The sequence below is a fragment of the Clavelina lepadiformis genome, chromosome 4 (assembly GCF_947623445.1).
Source record: "Clavelina lepadiformis chromosome 4, kaClaLepa1.1, whole genome shotgun sequence".
Taxonomy (NCBI): domain Eukaryota; kingdom Metazoa; phylum Chordata; class Ascidiacea; order Aplousobranchia; family Clavelinidae; genus Clavelina; species Clavelina lepadiformis.
In genome coordinates, this window is record NC_135243.1 from 20,673,399 (window position 1) to 20,694,270 (window position 20,872).

Consider the following 20,872-nt stretch of genomic DNA (forward strand, 5'->3'; position numbering starts at 1 on the left):
TCTTAATTTGGTCCACTGGCATTAAATTCATAAAAACAAGTTGGTAATAAACTTCAAGAAGATCAGACGCGGCGGAGCCATGACATTTACAAACAAAACAAGGCTTTGCTTTGAGCAGAACTAAACAGATTTTTGGTTTTGCAAACATGTGGATGGAAATTTTAAGCTAAATAATAATGATTTATTGTGTTTGTCTGAAAGTATAGACGTTAGTAATAAGTATGTATAGGAAGTATACGTGGCATATGTGTATAGGGATAAAAAAACAAATATTGCCTAAACACAATTAATTTGATAACTTTCACAGAGTTCTAGACGATGTAGCCTATAGTTAGCTTTCTTGTGCCTAAGTACTACTGCACCTACACTATACAGGCGTAAATTAAATTTCTGGAAACGTTACTTTTCTATCGTCCAATTCCTCGAATTTGATTGCCACATTTGCCAACTTGTAAATGAACGATTTCTCTCATGGCTATTTCCATGTCTCTGTCCATGTAACTGTGGGGCAAAAGATTAGCGCGTTCGGTTGTTAACCGAAAGGTTGGTGGTTCGAGCCCACCCTGGGACGTCTTTAGGTGACTTTTACGAACAAAAAACTCTTCATGTTAAAGACATTTTATACCTAGAAACGGTGCTTTTGTTCTAAACGACAAGTCTTAATTTAAACGCTGTCAAGGTTAAGGCCCCCCACAGCCGCAACATTTCAAGCTAAAGAGTGGAGTATAAATCAAGCGCCTGCTGAAAGTTGGAAAACTGGTGAAATTCATCATGTCAAAAGGAAAAAGGGGGCACCCGGATTTGAACCGAAGACCTCTCGATTTGCAGTCGAATACTCTACCACTGAGCTATACCCCCTTTACATTCACTTTCAGTAGTCATACGTTTTCGATATTACAATCTCATTTTGTAAAGTATATAAAATTATTTAAAACACCATCCTTTATTTGCCAACTCGATAAAAGAGTGAAGTGACTCTACTGGGTGTGGGACTCGAACCCACGCGGACAGATGTCCATTGGAACTTAAGTCCAACGCCTTAACCGCTCGGCCAACCCAGTCATGGTCTGAAAGTTGAGCGGTTTTGGGTAGCTTTAGGATTAAATTGAAAACGAAGTTAGTTCATTTATACATTTCATTCATTGCCTTATCGATTTAGTGGAGAGGTCGGAAGAGTGATACGAGCACGGGCAGGATACAACCGTTCGTACATTTTCGAAAGGGTGTTAATAAAATTATACACTATTCGAACAGATCATCTAAAATTATAAATCAAAAGAGAGAAAACCTCGGGACTATCAGGCAGGATGGCCGAGTGGTCTATGGCGCTGCGTTCAGGCCGCAGTCTCCTTTGGAGGCGCGGGTTCGAATCCCGCTTCTGTCAGATATAACTTTTGCAGCGCTTCCATTTTGTTGTTAAAGGTTCGATTTCATTCTACTTTATACTTGCTTGGTCGTCGCCCGGCTAGCTCAGTCGGTAGAGCGTTGGACTCTTAATCCAACGGTCGTGGGTTCGAGCCCCACGTTGGGCGTCTTTTGTTGTTATTGCTTAAATAGACACTTTTTACTTACCAGAATGAATGCAACTTCAAAATGCAACTGTGGTATGAACTTAAACAATTGAATTATTGTGTTTCTTGAATAGTGATATGATAAAAACCTAGCAGATAATAATCAATCGGAGGAATCAAATTGCAGTGGAAATCTTGCTGATATGTAACCCTACAAAACGAGCAGATACACCTCACGTCAGCATCCATTGGTGGAAATTGAAACGTACGCTTATGCTTGCTACTATGCCGTTTCAGAAGAACTCTAAGCCTAATCTAATTCAGATGAAATCTAATCAACCAACTCAGCTTGCGACACAGGTGATAAATCTTCTGGTTGAATATGTGACGCCGCAGAAAAAGAATAATTGCCGTCGGTTTCAAACCTTAGGAAACAAATTATAAATCCTGCAAAGCAAGATAATTTTTTCCGTTCGGAGTTCCACCCGGTACAGTACAAATAATCCTAACCTTCAATGTATAGTTTACAGACATTCAAGCTTCATCAAGTGACACAGCAGCCACGTTTCATATGGTAGTAACGATCGTATTCATTTCTGTTTTGTTTTTCAGGCAACATGGAACGCAACATAGGGGAAAACTTTTGAACATTTTTGAGTCACTTGCATATAACCAAACGAAGCATTTTCCATGTCTCTGTGGCGCAATAGGTTAGCGCGTTCGGCTGTTAACCGAAAGGTTGGTGGTTCGAGCCCACACAGGGACGTCTTTAGGAGAGTTTTACGAACAACAAACTCTTCATGTTAAAGACATTTTATACCTAGAAACGGTGCTTTTGTTCTAAACGACAAGTCTCAATTTAAACGCTGTCAAGGTTAAGGCCCCCCACAGCCGCAACATTTCAAGCTAAAGAGTGGAGTATAAATCAAGCGCCTGCTGAAAGTTGTAAAACTGGTGAAATTCATCATGTCAAAAGGAAAAAGGGGGCACCCGGATTTGAACCGAAGACCTCTCGATCTGCAGTCGAATGCTCTACCACTGAGCTATACCCCATTTACATTCACTTTCAGTAGTCATACGTTTTCGATATTACAATCTCATTTTGTAAAGTATAAAAAATTATTTAAAACACCATCCTTTATTTGCCGACTCGATGAAAGAGTGAAGTGACTCTACTGGGTGTGGGACTCGAACCCACGCGGACAGATGTCCATTGGAACTTAAGTCCAACGCCTTAACCGCTCGGCCAACCCAGTCATGGTCTGAAAGTTGAGCGGTTTTGGGTAGCTTTAGGATTAAATTGAAAACGAAGTTAGTTCATTTATACATTTCATTCATTGCCTTATCGATTTAGTGGAGAGGTCGGAAGAGTGATACGAGCACGGGCAGGATACAACCGTTCGTACATTTTCGAAAGGGTGTTAATAAAATTTTACACTATTCGAACAGATCATCTAAAATTATAAATCAAAAGAGAGAAAACCTCGGGAGTATCAAGCAGGATGGCCGAGTGGTCTATGGCGCTGCGTTCAGGTCGCAGTCTCCTTTGGAGGCGCGGGTTCGAATCCCGCTTCTGTCAGGTATAACTTTTGCAGCGCTTCCATTTTGTTGTTAAAGGTTCGATTTCATTCTACTTTATACTTGCTTGGTCGTCGCCCGGCTAGCTCAGTCGGTAGAGCGTTGGACTCTTAATCCAACGGTCGTGGGTTCGAGCCCCACGTTGGGCGTCTTTTGTTGTTATCGCTTAAATAGACATTCTTTACTTACCAGAATGAATGCAACTTCAAAATGCAACTGTGGTATGAACTTAAACAATTGAATTAATGTGTTTCTTGAATAGTGATATGATAAAAACCCTAGCAGATAATCAATCGGAGGAATCAAATTGCAGTGGAAATCTTGCTGATATGTAACCCTACAAAACGAGCAGATACACTACACGTCAGCATCCATTGGTTGAAGTTGAAACGTACGCTTATGCTTGCTACTATGCCGTTTCAGAAGAACTCTAAGCCTAATCTAATTCAGATGAAATCTAATCAACCAACTCAGCTTGCGACACAGGTGATAAATCTTCTGGTTGAATATGTGACGCCGCAGAAAAAGAATAATTGCCGTCGGTTTCAAACCTAAGGAAACAAATTATAAATCCAGCAAAGCTGCAAAGCAAGATAACTTTTTCCGTTCGGAGTTCCACCAGGTACAGTACAAATAATCCTAACCTTCAGTGTATAGTTTACAGACATTCAAGCTTCATCAAGTGACACAGCAGCCACGTTTCATATGGTAGTAACGATCGTATTCATTTCTGTTTTGTTTTTCAGGCAACACGGAACGCAACATAGGGGAAAACTTTTGAACATTCTTGATTCACTTGCATCTAAGCGAACGAAGCATTTTCCATGTCTCTGTGGCGCAATAGGTTAGCGCGTTCGGCTGTTAACCGAAAGGTTGGTGGTTCGAGCCCACCCAGTGACGTCTTTAGGAGAGTTTTACGAACAACAAACTCTTCATGTTAAAGACATTTTATACCTAGAAACGGTGCTTTTGTTCTAAACGACAAGTCTTAATTTAAACGCTTTCAAGTTTAAGGCCCCCCACAGCCGCAACATTTCCAGCTAAAGAGTGGAGTATAAATCAAGCGCCTGCTGAAAGTTGGAAAACTGGTGAAATTCATCATGTCAAAAGGAAAAAGGGGGCACCCGGATTTGAACCGAAGACCTCTCGATCTGCAGTCGAATGCTCTACCACTGAGCTATACCCCCTTTACATTCACTTTCAGTAGTCATACGTTTTCGATATTACAATCTCACTTTGTAAAGTATATGAAATTATTTAAAACACCATCCTTTATTTGCCAACTCGATAAAAGAGTGAAGTGACTCTACTGTGTGTGGGACTCGAACCCACACGGACAGATGTCCATTGGAACTTAAGTCCAACGCCTTAACCGCTCGGCCAACCCAGTCATGGTCTGAAACTTGAGCGGTTTTGGGTAGCTTTAGGATTAAATTGAAAACGAAGTTAGTTCATTTATACATTTCATTCATTGCCTTATCGATTTAGTGGAGAGGTCGGAAGAGTGATACGAGCACGGGCAGGATACAACCGTTCGTACATTTTCGAAAGGGTGTTAATAAAATTTTACACTATTCGAACAGATCATCTAAAATTATAAGTCAAAAGAGAGAAAACCTCGGGAGTATCAGGCAGGATGGCCGAGTGGTCTATGGCGCTGCGTTCAGGTCGCAGTCTCCTTTGGAGGCGCGGGCTCGAATCCCGCTTCTGTCAGGTATAACTTTTGCAGCGCTTCCATTTTGTTGTTAAAGGTTCGATTTCATTCTACTTTATACTTGCTTGGTCGTCGCCCGGCTAGCTCAGTCGGTAGAACGTTGGACTCTTAATCCAACGGTCGTGGGTTCGAGCCCCACGTTGGGCGTCTTTTGTTGTTATTGCTTAAATAGACACTCTTTACTTACCAGAATGAATGCAACTTCAAAATGCAACTGTGGTATGAACTTAAACAATTGAATTATTGTGTTTCTTGAATAGTGATATGATAAAAACCCTAGCAGATAATTATCAATCGGAGGAATCAAATTGCAGTGGAAATCTTGCTGATACGTAACCCTACAAAACGAGCAGATACACCTCACGTCAGCATCCATTGGTTGAAATTGAAACGTACGCTTATGCTTGCTACTATGCCGTTTCAGAAGAACTCTAAGCCTAATCTAATTCAGATGAAATCTAATCAACCAACTCAGCTTGCGACACAGGTGATAAATCTTCTGGTTGAATATGTGACGCCGCAGAAAAAGAATAATTGCCGTCGGTTTCAAACCTAAGGAAACAAATTATAAATCCAGCAAAGCTGCAAAGCAAGATAACTTTTTCCGTTCGGAGTTCCACCAGGTACAGTACAAATAATCCTAACCTTCAGTGTATAGTTTACAGACATTCAAGCTTCATCAAGTGACACAGCAGCCACGTTTCATATGGTAGTAACGATCGTATTCATTTCTGTTTTGTTTTTCAGGCAACACGGAACGCAACATAGGGGAAAACTTTTGAACATTCTTGATTCACTTGCATCTAAGCGAACGAAGCATTTTCCATGTCTCTGTGGCGCAATAGGTTAGCGCGTTCGGCTGTTAACCGAAAGGTTGGTGGTTCGAGCCCACCCAGGGACGTCTTTAGGAGAGTTTTACGAACAACAAACTCTTCATGTTAAAGACATTTTATACCTAGAAACGGTGCTTTTGTTCTAAACGACAAGTCTTAATTTAAACGCTTTCAAGTTTAAGGCCCCCCACAGCCGCAACATTTCAAGCTAAAGAGTGGAGTATAAATCAAGCGCTTGCTGAAAGTTGTAAAACTGGTGAAATTCATCATGTCAAAATGAAAAAGGGGGCACCCGGATTTGAACCGAAGACCTCTCGATCTGCAGTCGAATGCTCTACCACTGAGCTATACCCCCTTTACATTCACTTTCAGTAGTCATACGTTTTCGATATTACAATCTCATTTTGTAAAGTATATAAAATTATTTAAAACACCATCCTTTATTTGCCAACTCGATAAAAGAGTGAAGTGACTCTACTGGGTGTGGGACTCGAACCCACGCGGACAGATGTCCATTGGAACTTAAGTCCAACGCCTTAACCGCTCGGCCAACCCAGTCATGGTCTGAAACTCGAGCGGTTTTGGGTAGCTTTAGGATTAAATTGAAAACGAAGTTAGTTCATTTATACATTTCATTCATTGCCTTATCGATTTAGTGGAGAGGTCGGAAGAGTGATACGAGCACGGGCAGGATACAACCGTTCGTACATTTTCGAAAGGGTGTTAATAAAATTTTACACTATTCGAACAGATCATCTAAAATTATAAATCAAAAGAGAGAAAACCTCGGGAGTATCAGGCAGGATGGCCGAGTGGTCTATGGCGCTGCGTTCAGGTCGCAGTCTCCTTTGGAGGCGCGGGTTCGAATCCCGCTTCTGTCAGGTATAACTTTTGCAGCGCTTCCATTTTGTTGTTAAAGGTTCGATTTCATTCTACTTTATACTTGCTTGGTCGTCGCCCGGCTAGCTCAGTCGGTAGAGCGTTGGACTCTTAATCCAACGGTCGTGGGTTCGAGCCCCACGTTGGGCGTCTTTTGTTGTTATTGCTTAAATAGACACTCTTTACTTACCAGAATGAATGCAACTGTGGTATGAACTTAAACAATTGAATTATTGTGTTTCTTGAATAGTGATATGATAAAAACCCTAGCAGATAATTATCAATCGGAGGAATCAAATTGCAGTGGAAATCTTGCTGATATGTAACCCTACAAAACGAGCAGATACACCTCACGTCAGCATCCATTGGTTGAAATTGAAACGTACGCTTATGCTTGCTACTATGCCGTTTCAGAAGAACTCTAAGCCTAATCTAATTCAGATGAAATCTAATCAACCAACTCAGCTTGCGACACAGGTGATAAATCTTCTGGTTGAATATGTGACGCCGCAGAAAAAGAATAATTGCCGTCGGTTTCAAACCTAAGGAAACAAATTATAAATCCAGCAAAGCTGCAAAGCAAGATAACTTTTTCCGTTCGGAGTTCCACCAGGTACAGTACAAATAATCCTAACCTTCAGTGTATAGTTTACAGACATTCAAGCTTCATCAAGTGACACAGCAGCCACGTTTCATATGGTAGTAACGATCGTATTCATTTCTGTTTTGTTTTTCAGGCAACACGGAACGCAACATAGGGGAAAACTTTTGAACATTCTTGATTCACTTGCATCTAAGCGAACGAAGCATTTTCCATGTCTCTGTGGCGCAATAGGTTAGCGCGTTCGGCTGTTAACCGAAAGGTTGGTGGTTCGAGCCCACCCAGGGACGTCTTTAGGAGAGTTTTACGAACAACAAACTCTTCATGTTAAAGACATTTTATACCTAGAAACGGTGCTTTTGTTCTAAACGACAAGTCTTAATTTAAACGCTGTCAAGTTTAAGGCCCCCCACAGCCGCAACATTTCAAGCTAAAGAGTGGAGTATAAATCAAGCGCCTGCTGAAAGTTGGAAAACTGGTGAAATTCATCATGTCAAAAGGAAAAAGGGGGCACCCGGATTTGAACCGAAGACCTCTCGATCTGCAGTCGAATGCTCTACCACTGAGCTATACTCCCTTTACATTCACTTTCAGTAGTCATACGTTTTCTATATTACAATCTCATTTTGTAAAGTATATAAAATTATTTAAAACACCATGCTTTATTTGCCAACTCGATAAAAGAGTGAAGTGACTCTACTGGGTGTGGGAATCGAACCCACACGGACAGATGTCCATTGGAACTTAAGTCCAACGCCTTAACCGCTCGGCCAACCCAGTCATGGTCTGAAACTTGAGCGGTTTTTGGTAGCTTTAGGATTAAATTGAAAACGAAGTTAGTTCATTTATACATTTCATTCATTGCCTTATCGATTTAGTGGAGAGGTCGGAAGAGTGATACAAGCACGGGCAGGATACAACCGTTCGTACATTTTCGAAAGGGTGTTAATAAAATTTTACACTATTCGAACAGATCATCTAAAATTATAAATCAAAAGAGAGAAAACTTCGGGAGTATCAGGCAGGATGGCCGAGTGGTCTATGGCGCTGCGTTCAGGTCGCAGTCTCCTTTGGAGGCGCGGGTTCGAATCCCGCTTCTGTCAGATATAACTTTTGCAGCGCTTCCATTTTGTTGTTAGAGGTTCGATTTCATTCTACTTTATACTTGCTTGGTCGTCGCCCGGCTAGCTCAGTCGGTAGAGCGTTGGACTCTTAATCCAACGCTCGTCGGTTCGAGCCCCACGTTGGGCGTCTTTTGTTGTTATTGCTTAAATAGACACTTTTTACTTACCAGAATGAATGCAACTTCAAAATGCAACTGTGGTATGAACTTAAACAATTGAATTATTGTGTTTCTTGAATAGTGATATGATAAAAACCTAGCAGATAATCAATCGGAGGTATCAAATTGCAGTGGAAATCTTGCTGATATGTAACCCTACATAACGAGCAGATACACCTCACGTCAGCATCCATTGGTTGAAATTGAAACGTACGCTTATGCTTGCTACTATGTCGTTTCAGAAGAACTCTAAGCCTAATCTAATTCAGATGAAATCTAATCAACCAACTCAGCTTGCGACACAGGTGATAAATCTTCTGGTTGAATATGTGACGCCGCAGAAAAAGAATAATTGCCGTCGGTTTCAAACCTAAGGAAACAAATTATAAATCCAGCAAAGCTGCAAAGCAAGATAACTTTTTCCGTTCGGAGTTCCACCAGGTACAGTACAAATAATCCTAACTTTCAGTGTATAGTTTACAGACATTCAAGCTTCATCAAGTGACTCAGCAGCCACGTTTCATATGGTAGTAACGATCGTATTCATTTCTGTTTTGTTTTTCAAGCAACACGGAACGCAACATAGGGGAAAACTTTTGAACATTCATGATTCACTTGCATCTAAGCGAACGAAGCATTTTCCATGTCTCTGTGGCGCAATAGGTTAGCGCGTTCGGCTGTTAACCGAAAGGTTGGTGGTTCGAGCCCACCCAGGGACGTCTTTAGGAGAGTTTTACGAACAACAAACTCTTCATGTTAAAGACATTTTATACCTAGAAACGGTGCTTTTGTTCTAAACGACAAGTCTTAATTTAAACGCTGTCAAGTTTAAGGCCCCCCACAGCCGCAACATTTCAAGCTAAAGAGTGGAGTATAAATCAAGCGCCTGCTGAAAGTTGGAAAACTGGTGAAATTCATCATGTCAAAAGGAAAAAGGGGGCACCCGGATTTGAACCGAAGACATCTCGATCTGCAGTCGAATGCTCTACCACTGAGCTATACCCCCTTTACATTCACTTTCAGTAGTCATACGTTTTCGATATTACAATCTCATTTTGTAAAGTATATAAAATTATTTAAAACACCATCCTTTATTTGCCAACTCGATAAAAGTGTGAAGTGACTCTACTGGGTGTGGGACTCGAACCCACGCGGACAGATGTCCATTGGAACTTAAGTCCAACGCCTTAACCGCTCGGCCAACCCAGTCATGGTCTGAAACTTGAGCGGTTTTGAATAGGTTTAGGATTAAAAGGAAAACTAAGTTAGTTCATTTATACATTTCATTCATTGCCTTATCGATTTAGTGGAGAGGTCGGAAGAGTGATACAAGCACGGGCAGGATACAACCGTTCGTACATTTTCGAAAGGGTGTTAATAAAATTTTACACTATTCGAACAGATCATCTAAAATTATAAATCAAAAGAGAGAAAACCTCGGGAGTATCAGGCAGGATGGCCGATTGGTCTATGACGCTGCGTTCAGATTGCAGTCTCCTTTGGAGGCGCGGGTTCGAATCCCGCTTCTGTCAGGTATAACTTTTGCAGCGCTTCCATTTTGTTATTAAAGGTCCCATTTCATTCTACTTTATACTTGCTTGGTCGTCGCCCGGCTAGCTCAGTCGGTAGAGCGTTGGACTCTTAATCCAACGGTCGTGGGTTCGAGCCCCACGTTGGGCGTCTTTTATTGTTATCGCTTAAATAGACACTCCTTACTTACCAGAATGAATGCAACTTCAAAATGCAACTGTGGTATGAACTTAAACAATTGAATTATTGTGTTTCTTGAATAGTGATATGATAAAAACCTAGCAGATAATCAATCGGAGGAATCAAATTGCAGTGGAAATCTTGCTGATACGTAACCCTACATAACGAGCAGATACACCTCACGTCAGGATCCATTGGTTGAAATTGAAACGTACGCTTATGCTTGCTACTATGCCGTTTCAGAAGAACTCTAAGCCTAATCTAATTCAGATGAAATCTAATCAACCAACTCAGCTTGCGACACAGGTGATAAATCTTCTGGTTGAATATGTGACGCCGCAGAAAAAGAATAATTGCCGTCGGTTTCAAACCTAAGGAAACAAATTATAAATCCAGCAAAGCTGCAAAGCAAGATAACTTTTTCCGTTCGGAGTTCCACCAGGTACAGTACAAATAATCCTAACCTTCAGTGTATAGTTTACAGACATTCAAGCTTCATCAAGTGACACAGCAACCACGTTTCATATGGTAGTAACGATCGTATTCATTTCTGTTTTGTTTTTCAGGCAACACGGAACGCAACATAGGGGAAAACTTTGAACATTCTTGATTCACTTGCATCTAAGCGAACGAAGCATTTTCCATGTCTCTGTGGCGCAATAGGTTAGCGCGTTCGGCTGTTAACCGAAAGGTTGGTGGTTCGAGCCCACCCAGGGACGTCTTTAGGAGAGTTTTACGAACAACAAACTCTTCATGTTAAAGACATTTTATACCTAGAAACGGTGCTTTTGTTCTAAACGACAAGTCTTAATTTAAACGCTGTTAAGTTTAAGGCCCCCCACAGCCGCAACATTTCAAGCTAAAGAGTGGAGTATAAATCAAGCGCCTGCTGAAAGTTGGAAAACTGGTGAAATTCATCATGTCAAAAGGAAAAAGGGGGCACCCGGATTTGAACCGAAGACCTCTCGATCTGCAGTCGAATGCTCTACCACTGAGCTATACCCCCTTTACATTCACTTTCAGTAGTCATACGTTTTCGATATTACAATCTCATTTTGTAAAGTATATAAAATTATTTAAAACACCATGCTTTATTTGCCAACTCGATAAAAGAGTGAAGTGACTCTACTGGGTGTGGGAATCGAACCCACACGGACAGATGTCCATTGGAACTTAAGTCCAACGCCTTAACCGCTCGGCCAACCCAGTCATGGTCTGAAACTTGAGCGGTTTTGAATAGGTTTAGGATTAAAAGGAAAACTAAGTTAGTTCATTTATACATTTCATTCATTGCCTTATCGATTTAGTGGAGAGGTCGGAAGAGTGATACAAGCACGGGCAGGATACAACCGTTCGTACATTTTCGAAAGGGTGTTAATAAAATTTTACACTATTCGAACAGATCATCTAAAATTATAAATCAAAAGAGAGAAAACCTCGGGAGTATCAGGCAGGATGGCCGATTGGTCTATGACGCTGCGTTCAGGTTGCAGTCTCCTTTGGAGGCGCGGGTTCGAATCCCGCTTCTGTCAGGTATAACTTTTGCAGCGCTTCCATTTTGTTATTAAAGGTCCCATTTCATTCTACTTTATACTTGCTTGGTCGTCGCCCGGCTAGCTCAGTCGGTAGAGCGTTGGACTCTTAATCCAACGGTCGTGGGTTCGAGCCCCACGTTGGGCGTCTTTTATTGTTATCGCTTAAATAGACACTCCTTACTTACCAGAATGAATGCAACTTCAAAATGCAACTGTGGTATGAACTTAAACAATTGAATTATTGTGTTTCTTGAATAGTGATATGATAAAAACCTAGCAGATAATCAATCGGAGGTATCAAATTGCAGTGGAAATCTTGCTGATATGTAACCCTACAAAACGAGCAGATACACCTCACGTCAGCATCCATTGGTTGAAATTGAAACGTACGCTTATGCTTGCTACTATGTCGTTTCAGAAGAACTCTAAGCCTAATCTAATTCAGATGAAATCTAATCAACCAACTCAGCTTGCGACACAGGTGATAAATCTTCTGGTTGAATATGTGACGCCGCAGAAAAAGAATAATTGCCGTCGGTTTCAAACCTAAGGAAACAAATTATAAATCCAGCAAAGCTGCAAAGCAAGATAACTTTTTCCGTTCGGAGTTCCACCAGGTACAGTACAAATAATCCTAACTTTCAGTGTATAGTTTACAGACATTCAAGCTTCATCAAGTGACACAGCAGCCACGTTTCATATGGTAGTAACGATCGTATTCATTTCTGTTTTGTTTTTCAAGCAACACGGAACGCAACATAGGGGAAAACTTTTGAACATTCTTGATTCACTTGCATCTAAGCGAACGAAGCATTTTCCATGTCTCTGTGGCGCAATAGGTTAGCGCGTTCGGCTGTTAACCGAAAGGTTGGTGGTTCGAGCCCACCCAGGGACGTCTTTAGGAGAGTTTTACAAACAACAAACTCTTCATGTTAAAGACATTTTATACCTAGAAACGGTGCTTTTGTTCTAAACGACAAGTCTTAATTTAAACGCTGTCAAGTTTAAGGCCCCCCACAGCCGCAACATTTCAAGCTAAAGAGTGGAGTATAAATCAAGCGCCTGCTGAAAGTTGTAAAACTGGTGAAATTCATCATGTCAAAAGGAAAAAGGGGGCACCCGGATTTGAACCGAAGACCTCTCGATCTGCAGTCGAATGCTCTACCACTGAGCTATACCCCCTTTACATTCACTTTCAGTAGTCATACGTTTTCGATATTACAATCTCATTTTGTAAAGTATATAAAATTATTTAAAACACCATCCTTTATTTGCCAACTCGATAAAAGTGTGAAGTGACTCTACTGGGTGTGGGACTCGAACCCACGCGGACAGATGTCCATTGGAACTTAAGTCCAACGCCTTAACCGCTCGGCCAACCCAGTCATGGTCTGAAACTTGAGCGGTTTTGAATAGGTTTAGGATTAAAAGGAAAACTAAGTTAGTTCATTTATACATTTCATTCATTGCCTTATCGATTTAGTGGAGAGGTCGGAAGAGTGATACAAGCACGGGCAGGATACAACCGTTCGTACATTTTCGAAAGGGTGTTAATAAAATTTTACACTATTCGAACAGATCATCTAAAATTATAAATAAAAAGAGAGAAAACCTCGGGAGTATCAGGCAGGATGGCCGATTGGTCTATGACGCTGCGTTCAGATTGCAGTCTCCTTTGGAGGCGCGGGTTCGAATCCCGCTTCTGTCAGGTATAACTTTTGCAGCGCTTCCATTTTGTTATTAAAGGTCCCATTTCATTCTACTTTATACTTGCTTGGTCGTCGCCCGGCTAGCTCAGTCGGTAGAGCGTTGGACTCTTAATCCAACGGTCGTGGGTTCGAGCCCCACCTTGGGCGTCTTTTATTGTTATCGCTTAAATAGACACTCCTTACTTACCAGAATGAATGCAACTTCAAAATGCAACTGTGGTATGAACTTAAACAATAGAATTATTGTGTTTCTTGAATAGTGATATGATAAAAACCCTAGCAGATAATCAATCGGAGGAATCAAATTGCAGTGGAAATCTTGCTGATACGTAACCCTACATAACGAGCAGATACACCTCACGTCAGCATCCATTGGTTGAAATTGAAACGTACGCTTATGCTTGCTACTATGCCGTTTCAGAAGAACTCTAAGCCTAATCTAATTCAGATGAAATCTAATCAACCAACTCAGCTTGCGACACAGGTGATAAATCTTCTGGTTGAATATGTGACGCCGCAGAAAAAGAATAATTGCCGTCGGTTTCAAACCTAAGGAAACAAATTATAAATCCAGCAAAGCTGCAAAGCAAGATAACTTTTTCCGTTCGGAGTTCCACCAGGTACAGTACAAATAATCCTAACCTTCAGTGTATAGTTTACAGACATTCAAGCTTCATCAAGTGACACAGCAGCCACGTTTCATATGGTAGTAACGATCGTATTCATTTCTGTTTTGTTTTTCAGGCAACACGGAACGCAACATAGGGGAAAACTTTGAACATTCTTGATTCACTTGCATCTAAGCGAACGAAGCATTTTCCATGTCTCTGTGGCGCAATAGGTTAGCGCGTTCGGCTGTTAACCGAAAGGTTGGTGGTTCGAGCCCACCCAGGGACGTCTTTAGGAGAGTTTTACGAACAACAAACTCTTCATGTTAAAGACATTTTATACCTAGAAACGGTGCTTTTGTTCTAAACGACAAGTCTTAATTTAAACGCTGTTAAGTTTAAGGCCCCCCACAGCCGCAACATTTCAAGCTAAAGAGTGGAGTATAAATCAAGCGCCTGCTGAAAGTTGGAAAACTGGTGAAATTCATCATGTCAAAAGGAAAAAGGGGGCACCCGGATTTGAACCGAAGACCTCTCGATCTGCAGTCGAATGCTCTACCACTGAGCTATACCCCCTTTACATTCACTTTCAGTAGTCATACGTTTTCGATATTACAATCTCATTTTGTAAAGTATATAAAATTATTTAAAACACCATCCTTTATTTACCAACTCGATAAAAGAGTGAAGTGACTCTACTGGGTGTGGGACTCGAACCCACGCGGACAGATGTCCATTGGAACTTAAGTCCAACGCCTTAACCGCTCGGCCAACCCAGTCTTGGTCTGAAACTTGAGCGGTTTTGGGTAGCTTTAGGATTAAATTGAAAACGAAGTTAGTTCATTTATACATTTCATTCATTGCCTTATCGATTTAGTGGAGAGGTCGGAAGAGTGATACGAGCACGGGCAGGATACAACCGTTCGTACATTTTCGAAAGGGTGTTAATAAAATTTTACACTATTCGAACAGATCATCTAAAATTATAAATCAAAAGAGAGGAAACCTCGGGAGTATCAGGCAGGATGGCCGAGTGGTCTATGGCGCTGCGTTCAGGTCGCAGTCTCCTTTGGAGGCGCGGGTTCGAATCCCGCTTCTGTCAGGTATAACTTTTGCAGCGCTTCCATTTTGTTGTTAAAGGTTCGATTTCATTCTACTTTATACTTGCTTGGTCGTCGCCCGGCTAGCTCAGTCGGTAGAACGTTGGACTCTTAATCCAACGGTCGTGGGTTCGAGCCCCACGTTGGGCGTCTTTTGTTGTTATTGCTTAAATAGACACTCTTTACTTACCAGAATGAATGCAACTTCAAAATGCAACAGAGGTATGAACTTAAACAATTGAATTATTGTGTTTCTTGAATAGTGATATGATAAAAACCCTAGCAGATAATTATCAATCGGAGGAATCAAATTGCAGTGGAAATCTTGCTGGTATGTTACCCTACAAAACGAGCAGATACACCTCACGTCAGCATCCATTGGTTGAAATTGAAACGTACGCTTATGCTTGCTACTATGCCGTTTCAGAAGAACTCTAAGCCTAATCTAATTCAGATGAAATCTAATCAACCAACTCAGCTTGCGACACAGGTGATAAATCTTCTGGTTGAATATGTGACGCCGCAGAAAAAGAATAATTGCCGTCGGTTTCAAACCTAAGGAAACAAATTATAAATCCAGCAAAGCTGCAAAGCAAGATAACTTTTTCCGTTCGGAGTTCCACCAGGTACAGTACAAATAATCCTAACCTTCAGTGTATAGTTTACAGACATTCAAGCTTCATCAAGTGACACAGCAGCCACGTTTCATATGGTAGTAACGATCGTATTCATTTCTGTTTTGTTTTTCAGGCAACACGGAACGCAACATAGGGGAAAACTTTTGAACATTCTTGATTCACTTGCATCTAAGCGAACGAAGCATTTTCCATGTCTCTGTGGCGCAATAGGTTAACGCGTTCGGCTGTTAACCGAAAGGTTGGTGGTTCGAGCCCACCCAGGGACGTCTTTAGGAGAGTTTTACGAACAACAAACTCTTCATGTTAAAGACATTTTATACCTAGAAACGGTGCTTTTGTTCTAAACGACAAGTCTTAATTTAAACGCTGTTAAGTTTAAGGCCCCCCACAGCCGCAACATTTCAAGCTAAAGAGTGGAGTATAAATCAAGCGCCTGCTGAAAGTTGTAAAACTGGTGAAATTCATCATGTCAAAAGGAAAAAGGGGGCACCCGGATTTGAACCGAAGACCTCTCGATCTGCAGTCGAATGCTCTACCACTGAGCTATACCCCCTTTACATTCACTTTCAGTAGTCATACGTTTTCGATATTACAATCTCATTTTGTAAAGTATATAAAATTATTTAAAACACCATCCTTTATTTGCCAACTCGATAAAAGTGTGAAGTGACTCTACTGGGTGTGGGACTCGAACCCACGCGGACAGATGTCCATTGGAACTTAAGTCCAACGCCTTAACCGCTCGGCCAACCCAGTCATGGTCTGAAACTTGAGCGGTTTTGAATAGGTTTAGGATTAAAAGGAAAACTAAGTTAGTTCATTTATACATTTCATTCATTGCCTTATCGATTTAGTGGAGAGGTCGGAAGAGTGATACAAGCACGGGCAGGATACAACCGTTCGTACATTTTCGAAAGGGTGTTAATAAAATTTTACACTATTCGAACAGATCATCTAAAATTATAAATAAAAAGAGAGAAAACCTCGGGAGTATCAGGCAGGATGGCCGATTGGTCTATGACGCTGCGTTCAGATTGCAGTCTCCTTTGGAGGCGCGGGTTCGAATCCCGCTTCTGTCAGGTATAACTTTTGCAGCGCTTCCATTTTGTTATTAAAGGTCCCATTTCATTCTACTTTATACTTGCTTGGTCGTCGCCCGGCTAGCTCAGTCGGTAGAGCGTTGGACTCTTAATCCAACGGTCGTGGGTTCGAGCCCCACCTTGGGCGTCTTTTATTGTTATCGCTTAAATAGACACTCCTTACTTACCAGAATGAATGCAACTTCAAAATGCAACTGTGGTATGAACTTAAACAATTGAATTATTGTGTTTCTTGAATAGTGATATGATAAAAACCCTAGCAGATAATCAATCGGAGGAATCAAATTGCAGTGGAAATCTTGCTGATACGTAACCCTACATAACGAGCAGATACACCTCACGTCAGCATCCATTGGTTGAAATTGAAACGTACGCTTATGCTTGCTACTATGCCGTTTCAGAAGAACTCTAAGCCTAATCTAATTCAGATGAAATCTAATCAACCAACTCAGCTTGCGACACAGGTGATAAATCTTCTGGTTGAATATGTGACGCCGCAGAAAAAGAATAATTGCCGTCGGTTTCAAACCTAAGGAAACAAATTATAAATCCAGCAAAGCTGCAAAGCAAGATAACTTTTTCCGTTCGGAGTTCCACCAGGTACAGTACAAATAATCCTAACCTTCAGTGTATAGTTTACAGACATTCAAGCTTCATCAAGTGACACAGCAGCCACGTTTCATATGGTAGTAACGATCGTATTCATTTCTGTTTTGTTTTTCAGGCAACACGGAACGCAACATAGGGGAAAACTTTTGAACATTCTTGATTCACTTGCATCTAAGCGAACGAAGCATTTTCCATGTCTCTGTGGCGCAATAGGTTAACGCGTTCGGCTGTTAACCGAAAGGTTGGTGGTTCGAGCCCACCCAGGGACGTCTTTAGGAGAGTTTTACGAACAACAAACTCTTCATGTTAAAGACATTTTATACCTAGAAACGGTGCTTTTGTTCTAAACGACAAGTCTTAATTTAAACGCTGTTAAGTTTAAGGCCCCCCACAGCCGCAACATTTCAAGCTAAAGAGTGGAGTATAAATCAAGCGCCTGCTGAAAGTTGTAAAACTGGTGAAATTCATCATGTCAAAAGGAAAAAGGGGGCACCCGGATTTGAACCGAAGACCTCTCGATCTGCAGTCGAATGCTCTACCACTGAGCTATACCCCCTTTACATTCACTTTCAGTAGTCATACGTTTTCGATATTACAATCTCATTTTGTAAAGTATATAAAATTATTTAAAACACCATCCTTTATTTGCCAACTCGATAAAAGTGTGAAGTGACTCTACTGGGTGTGGGACTCGAACCCACGCGGACAGATGTCCATTGGAACTTAAGTCCAACGCCTTAACCGCTCGGCCAACCCTGTCATGGTCTGAAACTTGAGCGGTTTTGAATAGGTTTAGGATTAAAAGGAAAACTAAGTTAGTTCATTTATACATTTCATTCATTGCCTTATCGATTTAGTGGAGAGGTCGGAAGAGTGATACAAGCACGGGCAGGATACAACCGTTCGTACATTTTCGAAAGGGTGTTAATAAAATTTTACACTATTCGAACAGATCATCTAAAATTATAAATAAAAAGAGAGAAAACCTCGGGAGTATCAGGCAGGATGGCCGATTGGTCTATGACGCTGCGTTCAGATTGCAGTCTCCTTTGGAGGCGCGGGTTCGAATCCCGCTTCTGTCAGGTATAACTTTTGCAGCGCTTCCATTTTGTTATTAAAGGTCCCATTTCATTCTACTTTATACTTGCTTGGTCGTCGCCCGGCTAGCTCAGTCGGTAGAGCGTTGGACTCTTAATCCAACGGTCGTGGGTTCGAGCCCCACCTTGGGCGTCTTTTGTTGTTATCGCTTAAATAGACACTCCTTACTTACCAGAATGAATGCAACTTCAAAATGCAACTGTGGTATGAACTTAAACAATTGAATTATTGTGTTTCTTGAATAGTGATATGATAAAAACCCTAGCAGATAATCAATCGGAGGAATCAAATTGCAGTGGAAATCTTGCTGATACGTAACCCTACATAACGAGCAGATACACCTCACGTCAGCATCCATTGGTTGAAATTGAAACGTACGCTTATGCTTGCTACTATGCCGTTTCAGAAGAACTCTAAGCCTAATCTAATTCAGATGAAATCTAATCAACCAACTCAGCTTGCGACACAGGTGATAAATCTTCTGGTTGAATATGTGACGCCGCAGAAAAAGAATAATTGCCGTCGGTTTCAAACCTAAGGAAACAAATTATAAATCCAGCAAAGCTGCAAAGCAAGATAACTTTTTCCGTTCGGATTTCCACCAGGTACAGTACAAATAATCCTAACCTTCAGTGTATAGTTTACAGACATTCAAGCTTCATCAAGTGACACAGCAGCCACGTTTCATATGGTAGTAACGATCGTATTCATTTCTGTTTTGTTTTTCAGGCAACACGGAACGCAACATAGGGGAAAACTTTGAACATTCTTGATTCACTTGCATCTAAGCGAACGAAGCATTTTCCATGTCTCTGTGGCGCAATAGGTTAGCGCGTTCGGCTGTTAACCGAAAGGTTGGTGGTTCGAGCCCACCCAGGGACGTCTTTAGGAGAGTTTTACGAACAACAAACTCTTCATGTTAAAGACATTTTATACCTAGAAACGGTGCTTTTGTTCTAAACGACAAGTCTTAATTTAAACGCTGTTAAGTTTAAGGCCCCCCACAGCCGCAACATTTCAAGCTAAAGAGTGGAGTATAAATCAAGCGCCTGCTGAAAGTTGGAAAACTGGTGAAATTCATCATGTCAAAAGGAAAAAGGGGGCACCCGGATTTGAACCGAAGACCTCTCGATCTGCAGTCGAATGCTCTACCACTGAGCTATACCCCCTTTACATTCACTTTCAGTAGTCATACGTTTTCCATATTACAATCTCATTTTGTAAAGTATATAAAATTATTTAAAACACCATCCTTTATTTGCCAACTCGATAAAAGAGTGAAGTGACTCTACTGGGTGTGGGACTCGAACCCACGCGGACAGATGTCCATTGGAACTTAAGTCCAACGCCTTAACCGCTCGGCCAACCCAGTCATGGTCTGAAACTTGAGCGGTTTTGGGTAGCTTTAGGATTAAATTGAAAACGAAGTTAGTTCATTTATACATTTCATTCATTGCCTTATCGATTTAGTGGAGAGGTCGGAAGAGTGATACGAGCACGGGCAGGATACAACCGTTCGTACATTTTCGAAAGGGTATTAATAAAATTTTACACTATTCGAACAGATCATCTAAAATTATAAATCAAAAGAGAGGAAACCGCGGGAGTATCAGGCAGGATGGCCGAGTGGTCTATGGCGCTGCGTTCAGGTCGCAGTCTCCTTTGGAGGCGCGGGTTCGAATCCCGCTTCTGTCAGGTATAACTTTTGCAGCGCTTCCATTTTGTTGTTAAAGGTTCGATTTCATTCTACTTTATACTTGCTTGGTCGTCGCCCGGCTAGCTCGGTCGGTAGAGCGTTGGACTCTTAATCCAACGGTCGTGGGTTCGAGCCCCACGTTGGGCGTCTTTCGTTGTTATTGCTTAAATAGACACTCTTTTACTTACCAGAATGAATGCAACTTCAAAATGCAACTGTGGTATGAACTTAAACAATTGAATTATTGTGTTTCTTGAATAGTGATATGATAAAAACCTAGCAGATAATAATCAATCGGAGGAATCAAATTGCAGTAGAAATCTTGCTGATATGTAACCCTACATAACGAGCAGGTACACCTCACGTCAGCATCCATTGGTGGAAATTGAAACGTACGCTTATGCTTGCTACTATGCCGTTTCAGAAGAACTCTAAGCCTAATCTAATTCAGATGAAATCTTATCAACCAACTCAACCAACTCAGCTTGCGACACAGGTGATAAATCTTCTGGTTGAATTTGTGACGCCGCAGAAAAAGAATAATTGCCGTCGGTTTCAAACCTAAGGAAACAAATTATAAATCCAGCAAAGCTGCAAAGCAAGATAACTTTTTCCGTTCGGAGTTCCACCCGGTACAGTACAAATAATCCTAACCTTCAGTGTATAGTTGA

At 41.3% G+C, this 20,872-nt stretch overlaps 57 non-coding genes across 57 annotated transcripts; 33 read left to right on the top strand and 24 right to left on the bottom strand.

Moving 5' to 3' along the window:
* Positions 1-786: 786 nt before the first annotated feature.
* Positions 787-858, bottom strand: Trnac-gca (transfer RNA cysteine (anticodon GCA)). The gene has a single exon. It is a non-coding gene; the product is annotated as a tRNA-Cys (tRNA).
* A 120-nt stretch (positions 859-978) lies between these two features.
* Trnal-uaa (transfer RNA leucine (anticodon UAA)) lies at positions 979-1,061 on the bottom strand. The gene has a single exon. It is a non-coding gene; the product is annotated as a tRNA-Leu (tRNA).
* Positions 1,062-1,301: 240 nt separating this feature from the next.
* Positions 1,302-1,384, top strand: Trnal-cag (transfer RNA leucine (anticodon CAG)). The gene has a single exon. It is a non-coding gene; the product is annotated as a tRNA-Leu (tRNA).
* A 75-nt stretch (positions 1,385-1,459) lies between these two features.
* Trnak-cuu (transfer RNA lysine (anticodon CUU)) lies at positions 1,460-1,532 on the top strand. Its single transcript has one exon. It is a non-coding gene; the product is annotated as a tRNA-Lys (tRNA).
* A 960-nt stretch (positions 1,533-2,492) lies between these two features.
* On the bottom strand, positions 2,493-2,564 carry Trnac-gca (transfer RNA cysteine (anticodon GCA)). The gene has a single exon. It is a non-coding gene; the product is annotated as a tRNA-Cys (tRNA).
* A 120-nt stretch (positions 2,565-2,684) lies between these two features.
* On the bottom strand, positions 2,685-2,767 carry Trnal-uaa (transfer RNA leucine (anticodon UAA)). The gene has a single exon. It is a non-coding gene; the product is annotated as a tRNA-Leu (tRNA).
* A 240-nt stretch (positions 2,768-3,007) lies between these two features.
* On the top strand, positions 3,008-3,090 carry Trnal-cag (transfer RNA leucine (anticodon CAG)). The gene has a single exon. It is a non-coding gene; the product is annotated as a tRNA-Leu (tRNA).
* A 75-nt stretch (positions 3,091-3,165) lies between these two features.
* On the top strand, positions 3,166-3,238 carry Trnak-cuu (transfer RNA lysine (anticodon CUU)). Its single transcript has one exon. It is a non-coding gene; the product is annotated as a tRNA-Lys (tRNA).
* A 966-nt stretch (positions 3,239-4,204) lies between these two features.
* Trnac-gca (transfer RNA cysteine (anticodon GCA)) lies at positions 4,205-4,276 on the bottom strand. The gene has a single exon. It is a non-coding gene; the product is annotated as a tRNA-Cys (tRNA).
* A 120-nt stretch (positions 4,277-4,396) lies between these two features.
* Trnal-uaa (transfer RNA leucine (anticodon UAA)) lies at positions 4,397-4,479 on the bottom strand. The gene has a single exon. It is a non-coding gene; the product is annotated as a tRNA-Leu (tRNA).
* Positions 4,480-4,719: 240 nt separating this feature from the next.
* On the top strand, positions 4,720-4,802 carry Trnal-cag (transfer RNA leucine (anticodon CAG)). Its single transcript has one exon. It is a non-coding gene; the product is annotated as a tRNA-Leu (tRNA).
* Positions 4,803-4,877: 75 nt separating this feature from the next.
* On the top strand, positions 4,878-4,950 carry Trnak-cuu (transfer RNA lysine (anticodon CUU)). Its single transcript has one exon. It is a non-coding gene; the product is annotated as a tRNA-Lys (tRNA).
* A 680-nt stretch (positions 4,951-5,630) lies between these two features.
* On the top strand, positions 5,631-5,704 carry Trnan-guu (transfer RNA asparagine (anticodon GUU)). Its single transcript has one exon. It is a non-coding gene; the product is annotated as a tRNA-Asn (tRNA).
* A 215-nt stretch (positions 5,705-5,919) lies between these two features.
* Trnac-gca (transfer RNA cysteine (anticodon GCA)) lies at positions 5,920-5,991 on the bottom strand. The gene has a single exon. It is a non-coding gene; the product is annotated as a tRNA-Cys (tRNA).
* Positions 5,992-6,111: 120 nt separating this feature from the next.
* On the bottom strand, positions 6,112-6,194 carry Trnal-uaa (transfer RNA leucine (anticodon UAA)). The gene has a single exon. It is a non-coding gene; the product is annotated as a tRNA-Leu (tRNA).
* Positions 6,195-6,434: 240 nt separating this feature from the next.
* On the top strand, positions 6,435-6,517 carry Trnal-cag (transfer RNA leucine (anticodon CAG)). The gene has a single exon. It is a non-coding gene; the product is annotated as a tRNA-Leu (tRNA).
* Positions 6,518-6,592: 75 nt separating this feature from the next.
* On the top strand, positions 6,593-6,665 carry Trnak-cuu (transfer RNA lysine (anticodon CUU)). Its single transcript has one exon. It is a non-coding gene; the product is annotated as a tRNA-Lys (tRNA).
* A 667-nt stretch (positions 6,666-7,332) lies between these two features.
* On the top strand, positions 7,333-7,406 carry Trnan-guu (transfer RNA asparagine (anticodon GUU)). Its single transcript has one exon. It is a non-coding gene; the product is annotated as a tRNA-Asn (tRNA).
* A 215-nt stretch (positions 7,407-7,621) lies between these two features.
* Positions 7,622-7,693, bottom strand: Trnac-gca (transfer RNA cysteine (anticodon GCA)). The gene has a single exon. It is a non-coding gene; the product is annotated as a tRNA-Cys (tRNA).
* Positions 7,694-7,813: 120 nt separating this feature from the next.
* Trnal-uaa (transfer RNA leucine (anticodon UAA)) lies at positions 7,814-7,896 on the bottom strand. Its single transcript has one exon. It is a non-coding gene; the product is annotated as a tRNA-Leu (tRNA).
* Positions 7,897-8,136: 240 nt separating this feature from the next.
* Trnal-cag (transfer RNA leucine (anticodon CAG)) lies at positions 8,137-8,219 on the top strand. The gene has a single exon. It is a non-coding gene; the product is annotated as a tRNA-Leu (tRNA).
* A 75-nt stretch (positions 8,220-8,294) lies between these two features.
* Trnak-cuu (transfer RNA lysine (anticodon CUU)) lies at positions 8,295-8,367 on the top strand. The gene has a single exon. It is a non-coding gene; the product is annotated as a tRNA-Lys (tRNA).
* A 676-nt stretch (positions 8,368-9,043) lies between these two features.
* On the top strand, positions 9,044-9,117 carry Trnan-guu (transfer RNA asparagine (anticodon GUU)). Its single transcript has one exon. It is a non-coding gene; the product is annotated as a tRNA-Asn (tRNA).
* A 215-nt stretch (positions 9,118-9,332) lies between these two features.
* Trnac-gca (transfer RNA cysteine (anticodon GCA)) lies at positions 9,333-9,404 on the bottom strand. The gene has a single exon. It is a non-coding gene; the product is annotated as a tRNA-Cys (tRNA).
* A 120-nt stretch (positions 9,405-9,524) lies between these two features.
* Positions 9,525-9,607, bottom strand: Trnal-uaa (transfer RNA leucine (anticodon UAA)). The gene has a single exon. It is a non-coding gene; the product is annotated as a tRNA-Leu (tRNA).
* A 240-nt stretch (positions 9,608-9,847) lies between these two features.
* Trnal-cag (transfer RNA leucine (anticodon CAG)) lies at positions 9,848-9,930 on the top strand. The gene has a single exon. It is a non-coding gene; the product is annotated as a tRNA-Leu (tRNA).
* Positions 9,931-10,005: 75 nt separating this feature from the next.
* Positions 10,006-10,078, top strand: Trnak-cuu (transfer RNA lysine (anticodon CUU)). The gene has a single exon. It is a non-coding gene; the product is annotated as a tRNA-Lys (tRNA).
* A 675-nt stretch (positions 10,079-10,753) lies between these two features.
* On the top strand, positions 10,754-10,827 carry Trnan-guu (transfer RNA asparagine (anticodon GUU)). The gene has a single exon. It is a non-coding gene; the product is annotated as a tRNA-Asn (tRNA).
* Positions 10,828-11,042: 215 nt separating this feature from the next.
* Positions 11,043-11,114, bottom strand: Trnac-gca (transfer RNA cysteine (anticodon GCA)). Its single transcript has one exon. It is a non-coding gene; the product is annotated as a tRNA-Cys (tRNA).
* Positions 11,115-11,234: 120 nt separating this feature from the next.
* On the bottom strand, positions 11,235-11,317 carry Trnal-uaa (transfer RNA leucine (anticodon UAA)). The gene has a single exon. It is a non-coding gene; the product is annotated as a tRNA-Leu (tRNA).
* Positions 11,318-11,557: 240 nt separating this feature from the next.
* On the top strand, positions 11,558-11,640 carry Trnal-cag (transfer RNA leucine (anticodon CAG)). Its single transcript has one exon. It is a non-coding gene; the product is annotated as a tRNA-Leu (tRNA).
* Positions 11,641-11,715: 75 nt separating this feature from the next.
* Trnak-cuu (transfer RNA lysine (anticodon CUU)) lies at positions 11,716-11,788 on the top strand. The gene has a single exon. It is a non-coding gene; the product is annotated as a tRNA-Lys (tRNA).
* A 676-nt stretch (positions 11,789-12,464) lies between these two features.
* Trnan-guu (transfer RNA asparagine (anticodon GUU)) lies at positions 12,465-12,538 on the top strand. The gene has a single exon. It is a non-coding gene; the product is annotated as a tRNA-Asn (tRNA).
* A 215-nt stretch (positions 12,539-12,753) lies between these two features.
* Positions 12,754-12,825, bottom strand: Trnac-gca (transfer RNA cysteine (anticodon GCA)). Its single transcript has one exon. It is a non-coding gene; the product is annotated as a tRNA-Cys (tRNA).
* A 120-nt stretch (positions 12,826-12,945) lies between these two features.
* On the bottom strand, positions 12,946-13,028 carry Trnal-uaa (transfer RNA leucine (anticodon UAA)). Its single transcript has one exon. It is a non-coding gene; the product is annotated as a tRNA-Leu (tRNA).
* Positions 13,029-13,268: 240 nt separating this feature from the next.
* On the top strand, positions 13,269-13,351 carry Trnal-cag (transfer RNA leucine (anticodon CAG)). Its single transcript has one exon. It is a non-coding gene; the product is annotated as a tRNA-Leu (tRNA).
* A 75-nt stretch (positions 13,352-13,426) lies between these two features.
* Trnak-cuu (transfer RNA lysine (anticodon CUU)) lies at positions 13,427-13,499 on the top strand. Its single transcript has one exon. It is a non-coding gene; the product is annotated as a tRNA-Lys (tRNA).
* Positions 13,500-14,175: 676 nt separating this feature from the next.
* Trnan-guu (transfer RNA asparagine (anticodon GUU)) lies at positions 14,176-14,249 on the top strand. Its single transcript has one exon. It is a non-coding gene; the product is annotated as a tRNA-Asn (tRNA).
* A 215-nt stretch (positions 14,250-14,464) lies between these two features.
* Positions 14,465-14,536, bottom strand: Trnac-gca (transfer RNA cysteine (anticodon GCA)). The gene has a single exon. It is a non-coding gene; the product is annotated as a tRNA-Cys (tRNA).
* A 120-nt stretch (positions 14,537-14,656) lies between these two features.
* Positions 14,657-14,739, bottom strand: Trnal-uaa (transfer RNA leucine (anticodon UAA)). The gene has a single exon. It is a non-coding gene; the product is annotated as a tRNA-Leu (tRNA).
* Positions 14,740-14,979: 240 nt separating this feature from the next.
* Trnal-cag (transfer RNA leucine (anticodon CAG)) lies at positions 14,980-15,062 on the top strand. Its single transcript has one exon. It is a non-coding gene; the product is annotated as a tRNA-Leu (tRNA).
* Positions 15,063-15,137: 75 nt separating this feature from the next.
* Positions 15,138-15,210, top strand: Trnak-cuu (transfer RNA lysine (anticodon CUU)). The gene has a single exon. It is a non-coding gene; the product is annotated as a tRNA-Lys (tRNA).
* A 680-nt stretch (positions 15,211-15,890) lies between these two features.
* Trnan-guu (transfer RNA asparagine (anticodon GUU)) lies at positions 15,891-15,964 on the top strand. The gene has a single exon. It is a non-coding gene; the product is annotated as a tRNA-Asn (tRNA).
* Positions 15,965-16,179: 215 nt separating this feature from the next.
* Trnac-gca (transfer RNA cysteine (anticodon GCA)) lies at positions 16,180-16,251 on the bottom strand. Its single transcript has one exon. It is a non-coding gene; the product is annotated as a tRNA-Cys (tRNA).
* A 120-nt stretch (positions 16,252-16,371) lies between these two features.
* Trnal-uaa (transfer RNA leucine (anticodon UAA)) lies at positions 16,372-16,454 on the bottom strand. Its single transcript has one exon. It is a non-coding gene; the product is annotated as a tRNA-Leu (tRNA).
* A 240-nt stretch (positions 16,455-16,694) lies between these two features.
* Trnal-cag (transfer RNA leucine (anticodon CAG)) lies at positions 16,695-16,777 on the top strand. The gene has a single exon. It is a non-coding gene; the product is annotated as a tRNA-Leu (tRNA).
* Positions 16,778-16,852: 75 nt separating this feature from the next.
* Positions 16,853-16,925, top strand: Trnak-cuu (transfer RNA lysine (anticodon CUU)). The gene has a single exon. It is a non-coding gene; the product is annotated as a tRNA-Lys (tRNA).
* Positions 16,926-17,602: 677 nt separating this feature from the next.
* On the top strand, positions 17,603-17,676 carry Trnan-guu (transfer RNA asparagine (anticodon GUU)). Its single transcript has one exon. It is a non-coding gene; the product is annotated as a tRNA-Asn (tRNA).
* A 215-nt stretch (positions 17,677-17,891) lies between these two features.
* Trnac-gca (transfer RNA cysteine (anticodon GCA)) lies at positions 17,892-17,963 on the bottom strand. The gene has a single exon. It is a non-coding gene; the product is annotated as a tRNA-Cys (tRNA).
* Positions 17,964-18,083: 120 nt separating this feature from the next.
* On the bottom strand, positions 18,084-18,166 carry Trnal-uaa (transfer RNA leucine (anticodon UAA)). Its single transcript has one exon. It is a non-coding gene; the product is annotated as a tRNA-Leu (tRNA).
* A 240-nt stretch (positions 18,167-18,406) lies between these two features.
* Positions 18,407-18,489, top strand: Trnal-cag (transfer RNA leucine (anticodon CAG)). The gene has a single exon. It is a non-coding gene; the product is annotated as a tRNA-Leu (tRNA).
* A 75-nt stretch (positions 18,490-18,564) lies between these two features.
* Trnak-cuu (transfer RNA lysine (anticodon CUU)) lies at positions 18,565-18,637 on the top strand. The gene has a single exon. It is a non-coding gene; the product is annotated as a tRNA-Lys (tRNA).
* A 676-nt stretch (positions 18,638-19,313) lies between these two features.
* Trnan-guu (transfer RNA asparagine (anticodon GUU)) lies at positions 19,314-19,387 on the top strand. The gene has a single exon. It is a non-coding gene; the product is annotated as a tRNA-Asn (tRNA).
* A 215-nt stretch (positions 19,388-19,602) lies between these two features.
* Trnac-gca (transfer RNA cysteine (anticodon GCA)) lies at positions 19,603-19,674 on the bottom strand. The gene has a single exon. It is a non-coding gene; the product is annotated as a tRNA-Cys (tRNA).
* Positions 19,675-19,794: 120 nt separating this feature from the next.
* On the bottom strand, positions 19,795-19,877 carry Trnal-uaa (transfer RNA leucine (anticodon UAA)). The gene has a single exon. It is a non-coding gene; the product is annotated as a tRNA-Leu (tRNA).
* A 240-nt stretch (positions 19,878-20,117) lies between these two features.
* On the top strand, positions 20,118-20,200 carry Trnal-cag (transfer RNA leucine (anticodon CAG)). Its single transcript has one exon. It is a non-coding gene; the product is annotated as a tRNA-Leu (tRNA).
* Positions 20,201-20,275: 75 nt separating this feature from the next.
* On the top strand, positions 20,276-20,348 carry Trnak-cuu (transfer RNA lysine (anticodon CUU)). The gene has a single exon. It is a non-coding gene; the product is annotated as a tRNA-Lys (tRNA).
* The last annotated feature ends 524 nt before the right edge of the window (positions 20,349-20,872 follow it).